Below are 8910 nucleotides of genomic sequence, written 5' to 3'. Positions count from 1 at the left end.
TAAGAGCTCACTAAAGTTTATTGCTGTGTGGACTGGAGCCTGGATGCTAAGATAATAGGGTTTTTAATTTATCAAGCTGGCACAGAATGGGTACAATTTTGTCATAGTTAAATCCATTTGGCTTGTAAATAAACCAGAATTCCCTCTTATGTTTGAATAATTTGAAGGTAGTGCTTCCTCATAAATGATGGTAATATAGTAATTAATACCAATACAGGATCCACATCACAGTAGATAGACTGTCACTACTACTACAGTGCTTAAAATGAATTGTATATCACTTTTTACTCTTCCCCAGGTCAAATTGAAAGGTTGCAATGTATCAATAGACATCCAGCCCAAAACACTTCCCCATGAGTACATTAGGAACTACCTGCACTTTATCATAGGTACAGTACATGTTGTGTAAATACGTGTCATGTGAGTATGTGAAAGAGATATTGGAGCTGCCTCTGTCATAATAATAGCAGGGATGTAGCCTATATATATGTAGGCTTCCAATGTACAGTATGAGAACTCCTGCCCAATGAAATGTTTTCCCTCGTCCATAACAGACTGGAATCTGTGTATCCGCTCTGCCTCTCCCATAGACACCAGCTGTGCATCTGGTGCTTGCTGGGAACTGCAGTCAGCCTGCAGTTGTGAGGGATTTTTAACACAATTCTCCCATGTGCATTTAAGGAAGCAGTAATGTCATGCAATTGGGGTTATATTATTATTGTGTGGATCCCGGAGAGTGATGTCAGAGGAAAGAGGAAACTAGCTAACTCCCAAACCAAGAGAGCAAAGGTTACAGTCGAACTGGCAGAGACCCAGATTGACTTAAATACTTTCCTTTCTCTCTTCCCCCTTTCTTTCCTTAAAAAAGTAAGATGTCCCGGTTTGCTTCCTTTGGCATATCTGATTATGAGCTGTAATTTATTATCATTGAGTAATTGTCGTCACAAGGGGGTTTGAGATAACAGCTTTTCAAAAAGGAACATCCTGTGAAAATGTCCTACATAAATGGAACATAGTAGAGGGATGAAATGGAGACAAATGACTGAATGGATTAAAGGAATTTAATTTATACATTAACGTTGGCCTTTCATCATCTCTAATGAAAAATCAACACTTTTCTAGTCTATCAAAGGGAAGATCATTTGAGTGTTCCAGATACAGTTGAAGTCGGAAGTTTACATACACTTAGGTTGGAGTCATTAAAACTCGTTTTTCAACCACTCCACAAATTTCTTGTTAACCAACTATAGTTTTGGCAAGTCGGTTAGGACATCTACTTTGTGCATAACACAAGTAATTTTTCCAACAATTGTTTACAAACAGATTATTTCACTTATAATTCACTGTATCACAATTCCAGTGGGTCAGAAGTTTACATACACTAAGATGACTGTGCCTTCAAACAGCTTGAAAAATTCCAGAAAATTATGTCATGACTTTAGAAGCTTCTGATAGGCTAATTGACATAATTTGAGTCAATTGGAGGTGTACCTGTGGATGTATTTCAAGGCCTTCCTTCAAACTTTGCTTGACATCATGGGAAAATCAAAAGAAATCAGCCAAGACCTCAGAAAGAATTGTAGACCTCCACAAGTCTGGTTCATCCTTGGGGGCAATTTCCAAACGCATGAAGATACCACATTCATCTGTACAGACAATAGTACGCAAGTATAAACACCATGGGACCACGCAGCCATCATACCGCTCAGGAAGGAGATGCATTCTGTCTCCTAGAGATGAATGTACTTTAGTGAAAAAAGTGCAAATCAATCCCAGAACAACAGCAAAGGACCTTGTGCAGATGCTGTAAGAAACAGGTACAAAGTATCTATATCCACAGTAAAACAAGTCCTATATCGACATAACCTGAAAGGCTGCTCAACCAGGAAGAAGCCACTGCTCCAAAACCCCCATAAAAAAGGCAGACTACGGTTTGCATCTGCACATGGGGACAAAGATCATACTTTTTGGAGAAATGTCTTCTTGTCTGATGAAACAAAAATAGAACTGTTTGGCCATAGTGACCAATGTTATGTTTGGAGGAAAAAGGGGAGGCTTGCAAGCCGAAGAACACCATCCCAACCTTGAAGCATGGGGGTTGCAGCATCATGTTGTGGGGGTGGTTTGCTGCAGGAGGGACTGGTGCACTTCACAAAATAGATGGCGTCATGAGGCAGGAATATTATGTGGCTATATTGAAGCAATATCTCAAGACATCAGTCAGGAAGTTAAAGCTTGGCCGCAAATGCGTCTTCCAAATGGACAATGACACCAAGCATACTTCCAAAGTTGTGGTAAAATGGCTTAAGGACAACAAAGTCAAGGTATGGGAGTGGCCATCACAAGCCCTGAACTCAATCCTATAGAAAATGTGTGGGCAGAACTGAAAAAGTGTGTGCGAGCAAGGAGGCCTACAAACCTGATTCAGTTACACCAGCTCTGTCAGGAGGAATGGGCCAAAATTCACCCAACTTATTGTGGGAAACCTGTGGAAGGCTACCTGAAATGTTTGACCCAAGTTAAACAATGTAAAGGCAATGCTACCAAATACCGATTGAGTGTATGTTAACTTCTGACCCACTGGGAATGTGATGAAGTAAATAAAAGCTGAAATAAATCATTCTCTTTACTATTATTCTGATATTTCAAATTCTTAAAATAAAGTGGTGATCCTATCTGGCCTAAGAAAGGGAAATTTAGCTAGGATTAAATGTCAGGAATTGTGAAAAACTGAGTTTAAATGTATTTGGCTAAGGCGTATGTAAACTTCCAATTTCAACTGTATATACCAACATGAGTGTCCTGAAATGAAAAACCAAAGCTGAGATGGCACGTTTGCCTATATCTTCATTGTCTACAGTGCACATTTCCTTGTACTTGTAGGAGCAGTGATTTAAGCTTACTGTATGAGAACACTTTGATCTTACACTATGTACAAAACATTACAGCAGAAACATGAACCATGGAAGAGGAAAGAATGTGCTCTTACAGTGTGTCAAATCTGCTCGTAAAATGGTCACATTTCAATCTAACCAAACTTTATCTCCACTGCTGTCCAGTGGCATGTCAATAGAATCCACAGATGAGGAATCAAAACCTCCGTTCCAGGTGCTCAATGCTGCCATGATTTATGGTTGCTTTGCTACCTGTTGTGGTCGCTTAGATTAGAAAAGCAGCTGCGGTAGGGAAGCAGCTTACCAGTGGTGGTATTAGGCAAACCGTTTATGTTGGAGGGAGTTGGAGAGCACAGACAGGTCTTGTGGTTTCTGCCAGCACAAGTTCCATCTATTATCTTTGGATTAACTAGGCTACCCTGTGAGCATTTAGCCAAGAGGGAGACTTGATATTAATATGTGTGTGTAGTGTGTGCGTAGACCTAGTTTACATCCTATCTCTGATCATTCTTCCCCTCTACTCAGGAACTAATTTTACCTAGGACAGCATGTGAGTACAAGTACCTGCCAGGTAGAAACAGAATTAGTGTTTCGAACCTCCAGGACTGTAAATGATTTGCCCTGCCCTATTTATTTGAGTAATGAAGTCAGCATTGGCACACCTGTGTAATGAACCAGGGTCAGACCCACATAACCAGTTGGATGATTAGTCTACATCCCTACAAACCAGGACCGACCTGAGTTTGGGAAATCCTCTAACTGTTAGAGCATCATGAAATTATGAAATATTTCATCGGTTTGTTCTGGAGTCATCAATGGCCTTATAAGATTATGGAAACTTTTTCAACAATTGAAATGAGTCACCATATGTCTAATTATGTAATTACATATAGTCTATCATCTCATTGGCACAAGGTGATACAGTTTCTTATGCCAAATGTAAAAAATACTTCATTGCAATTATTTAAAGGCCCAGTGCAATAAAAAAAAGCAGTTTCTCCTGTGTTTTATAACATATTGCACAATAGCTGATGAAAATACAGTAACACTGTAAATGTGTGGGAAAAAATATTATTTCTTGATATTGCTGGTTGAAAATACAATCTACACAGGACCTTCTAATCAGCAGGTTTGCATGGGCGGGAGTTTCGGCTTTCCATGGTGACATCGGTTTATAGACCAATAGAAAATAGAGTTCTAAACCTTTCTCCCAATAACAGCTAGTTTTCATTTCCCCCCTCCCACTCAAACCACCCCCAGGCATTCTTAGCAAAATTTTTGCTTGAGAAATAGGGTTTTGCTAATGTAATGCATTGAGCCTTTAATGAGCATGATGACCAATGACTGTTGTACTGGTCAAATGACCAAATGCATAAAGAAATGTAAAATGTAAACTGTTAGTAGAGAAAGATATGTTTCATTTTCCCTCTGTCATGGGGCTGATGTTACATTTAATTGCTATGGTATTAGGCCAGGCCTGATCTATATTGAGCCCCAAGGAAGGCAGTGGTACGGAAATAGGTGTCTCCCCCTAGAGGGACAAAGTGGTAAAGTTTCTTCTGATCTCTGTCCATTAGGTGTCAACTTCTCTGTCCCATCACTATGGACAAGAAAGTGCTCGAGCTCAGGCATGGGTAAGGTCTCCTCTAAGCTTAATGAAGATAAATTACAACATTTAAGACTGCAATGTTGCATTCTCATTTAGGTTCTTACGGCTTAAATGACACATTGCATTCGTCTCAGAATCTATTTGGCAAACCACGTAAATGATCCATAGATCATTTAAGTAATTTCATTCTTTGGAAAGTATGTCTCGTTGGTTGAATTTAAGAGATTTCACAGCAATATTGAATCCTTCACCCTATTCAATATATGTTAAGGTTATATGCAAATGGTTTTCATAAATCAGTTTAAGGAGCAAAGGGTAATGGCTAGTGAATGATACTTATCAGACACCATAAGTGCTATTTCCAATAAATACATAGAGCGGTTCACTCATATGGGGATTCAGGTCCTGATGGATATAGGATCATCACCTTGGAGTGATTCCAAGACGGCGCTTAAATCAACCTGTACATCGTCTGTCCCATAAAGGCTTGACCAATCTTTGAGGATAACACATCTTAATGGAAAATGTATTTTATGTTACATATTAGACTTCTGGTGTCACTGATTCATTCATCATGAAGATCTATTCTTGACAAGGTATCACGGTGCCGTCTCAGTTTTAAGCAAGCTTTTAGTACATGTTTTTTTTGTTGCTTTTACAAATTTGTAAGAAAATGTGTTATTCTAAACATGTACAGTTGAAGTCAGAAGTCAGAGTAAAAATTCCCTGTCTTAGGTCAGTTAGGATCACCAATTTAATTTAAGAATGTGAAATGTCAGAATAATAGTGGAGAGAATCATTTATTTCAGCTTTTATTTCCTTCATCACATTCCCAGTGGGTCAGAAGTTTACATACACTCAATAAGTATTTGGTAGCATTGCCTTTAAATTGTTTAAACTGGGTCAAACATTTCAGGTAGCCTTCCACAAGTTTCCCACAATAAGTTGGGTGTAATGAGGTGCGTACTGGTGGGAGAGAAGTCAGGCGCAGGAGAGTGAAAACTGATTTACAACAGTGTCGTTTAATAAACATAAACCACCGTCAACAGAACAAAACATGAAATGGGTCAAACAAAACCCGGTAATCACCAGCATACCGTGCACAAGCACTAAAATAAACAATTATGGACAAGGACATGGGGGGGGAACAGAGGGTTAAATACACAACATGTAATTGATGGAATTGGAACCAGGTGTGATGGAAGACAAGACAAAACAAACCAATGGAAAATGAAAAGTGGATCGGCGATGGCTCGAAGGTCAGTGACGTCGACCGCCCGAACGCCGCCCGAACAAGGAGAGGGACCAACGTCGGCCCCCCCCCCCCGACGCGTGGCTCAAGCAGCGCATCGACCCCGTGACGGCCCGAGGGTGAGGCGCAGGGCGATCCGGACGAAGACGATGGAAATCTTGCAGCATTGAAGTGTTCAACACGTCCTCCACCGGAACCCAGCACTGCTCCTCCGGACCGTACCCCTCCCACTCCACGAGATACTGAAGGCTCCTCGCCTGACGCCTCGAGTCCAGAATGGAGCGAACGTAGTACGCTGGGGCCCCCTCAATATCCAGAGGGGGCGGGGGAACCTCCCGCACCTCTGACTCTGATGTCAAGGTGCCAGAACCGGCTGGTACCCCAGTACTCACTGGAAGGGAGAGAGGTTAGTGGAGGAGTAACGAAGCGAGTTCTGTGACATCTCGGCCCAGGGCACGAACACCGCCAGCTCCCCGGCATGTCCTGGCAATAGGAAAGCAGAAACCTGCCCACATCCTGGTTCACTCGCTCCACCTGCCCATTACTCTCGGGGTGAAACCCTGAAGTAAGGCTGATTGAGACCCCCAGACGTTCCATGAACGCCTTCCAGACCCTAGACGTGAACTGGGGATCCAGATCAGACACTATATCCTCAGGCACCCCATAGTGCCGGAAGACGTGTGTTAACAAGACCTCCGCAGTCTGTAGGGCCGTGGGGAGACCGGGCAGGGGGAGGAGGCGACAGGACTTAAAGAAAAGATCCACAACAACCAGGATCGCGGTGTTACCCTGTGAGGTGGAAGATCAGTCAGAAAATCCACCGACAGGTGCGAGAAAGGCCGCTGTGGAATGTGTAAGGGGTGTAGCTTACCTCTGGGCAGGTGCCGAGGAGCCTTACACTGTGCGCACACCGAGCAGGAGGAAACATAATCCCTCACGTCCTTAGCTAAGATAGGCCCCCAGTACCTCCCGCTCAAACAGCGCACTGTTCGACCAATCCCAGGATGACCAGAGGAGGGTGATGTGTGGGCCCAAAAGATCAACCAGTCACAAACAGCAGACGGGATGTACAGACGCCCAGCGGGACACTGGACGGGAGCGGACTCTGCACGTAACGCCTGCTCAATGTCCGCATCCAGCTCCCACACTACTGGCACCACCAGGCAGGAGGTGGGGAGTATGGGAGTGGGATCCATGGGCCGCTCCTCTGTGTCATACAGCCAGGACAATGTGTCTTCCTTCACGTTCTGAGAGCCTGGTCTGTAATCACCAGCATACCGTGCACAAGCACTACAAGAAACAATTACGGACAAGGACATGGGGGGGGGGGGGGAACAGAGGGTTAAATTCTCAACATGTAATTGATGGAATTGGAACCAGGTGTGATGGAAGACAAGACAAAACCAATGGAAAATGAAAAGTGCATCGGCGATGGCTAGAAGGTCAGTGACGTCGACTGCCCGAACAAGGAGAGGGACCAACTTCGGCCGAAGTCGTGACATTGGGTGAATTTTGGCCCATTCCTCCTGACAAAGCTGGTGTAACTGAATCAGGTTTGTAAGGCCTCCTTGATCGCACACACTTTTTCACTTCTGCCCACAAATGTTCTATAAAATTGAGGTCAGGACTTGTGATGGCCACTCCAATACCATGACTTTGTTGTCCTTAAGCCATTTTGCCACAACTTTGGAAGTATGCTTGGTGTCATTGTCCATTTGGAAGATGCATTTGCGACCAAGCTTGAACTTCCTAACTGATGTCTTGAGATGTTACTTCAATATATCCACATAATTTTCCTGCCTCATGATGCCATCTATTTTGTGAAGTGCACCAGTCCCTCCTGCAGCAAACCACCCCCACAACATGATGCCACCCTCCCCGTGCTTCAAAGTTGGAATGGTGTTCTTCAGCTTGCAAGCCTCCCCTTTTTCCTCCAAACATAACGATGGTCATTATGACCAAACAGTTCTATTTTTGTTTCATCAGACCAGAGGACATTTCTCCAAAAAAGTTTGATCTTTGTCCCCATGTGCAGTTGCAAACCGTAGTCTGGCTTTTTTATGGGGGTTTTGGAGCAGTGGCTTCTTCCTTGCTGAGCGGCCTTTCAGGTTATGTCAATATAGGACTTGTTTTACTGTGGATATAGACACTTCTGTACCTGTTTCCTCCAGCATCTTCACAAGGTCCTTTGCTGTTGTTCTGGGAATGATTTGCACTTTTTGCACCAAAGTACGTTCATCTCTAGGAGACAGAACGCGTCTCCTTCCTGAGCGGTATGACGTGGTCCCATGGTGTTTATACTTGCAAACAATTGTTTGTACAGATGAACATGGTACATTCAGGCGTTTGGAAATTGCTCCAAAGAATGAACCAGACTTGTGGAGGGTCTACAATTTTTTTCTGAGGTCTTGGCTGATTTCTTTTGATTTTCCCATGATGTCAAGCAAAGAGGCACTGCGTTTGACGGTAGGCCTTGAAATACATCCACAGGTACACCTCCAATTGACTCAAATGATGTCAATTAGCCTATCAGAAGCTTCTAAAGCCATGACATAATTTTCTGGAATTTTTCAAGCTGTTTGAAGGCACAGTCATCTTAGTGTATGTAAACTTCTGACCCACTGGAATTGTGATACAGTGAATTATAAGTGAAATAATCTGTCTGTAAATAATTGTTGGAAAAATTACTTGTGTCATGCACAAAGTAGATGTCCTAACCGACTTACCAATGCTATAGTTTGTTAACAAGAAATTTGTGGAGTGGTTGAAAAACGAGTTTTAATGACTCCAACCTAAGTGTATGTAAACTTCCGACTTCAACTGTATCTGGAACACTCAAATGATCTTCCCTTTGATAGACTAGAAAAGTGTTGATTTTTCATTAGAGATGATGAAAGGCCAACGTTAATGTATAAATTAAATTCCTTTAATCCATTCAGTCAATTGTGGAGTGGTTGAAAAAAGAGTGTTAATGACTCCAATCTAAGTGTATGTAAACTTCCGACCTCAACTGTATATGCTTTCTATTGTAGGTCTTTGGGGCGTTGTGGCCTCTATTTTGATGTTTTGGTATGTTTTTACAGTGCAGACAAAAAAAATGTCCACGTGGAATATGTCTATCTTCAATATGCCTGTGGAAAAGATGTTGCCCTACT

Source organism: Oncorhynchus masou, chromosome 1, assembly GCF_036934945.1.
Source record: "Oncorhynchus masou masou isolate Uvic2021 chromosome 1, UVic_Omas_1.1, whole genome shotgun sequence".
NCBI lineage: Eukaryota > Metazoa > Chordata > Actinopteri > Salmoniformes > Salmonidae > Oncorhynchus > Oncorhynchus masou.
Note: the sequence above shows the minus strand (reverse complement) of the source record.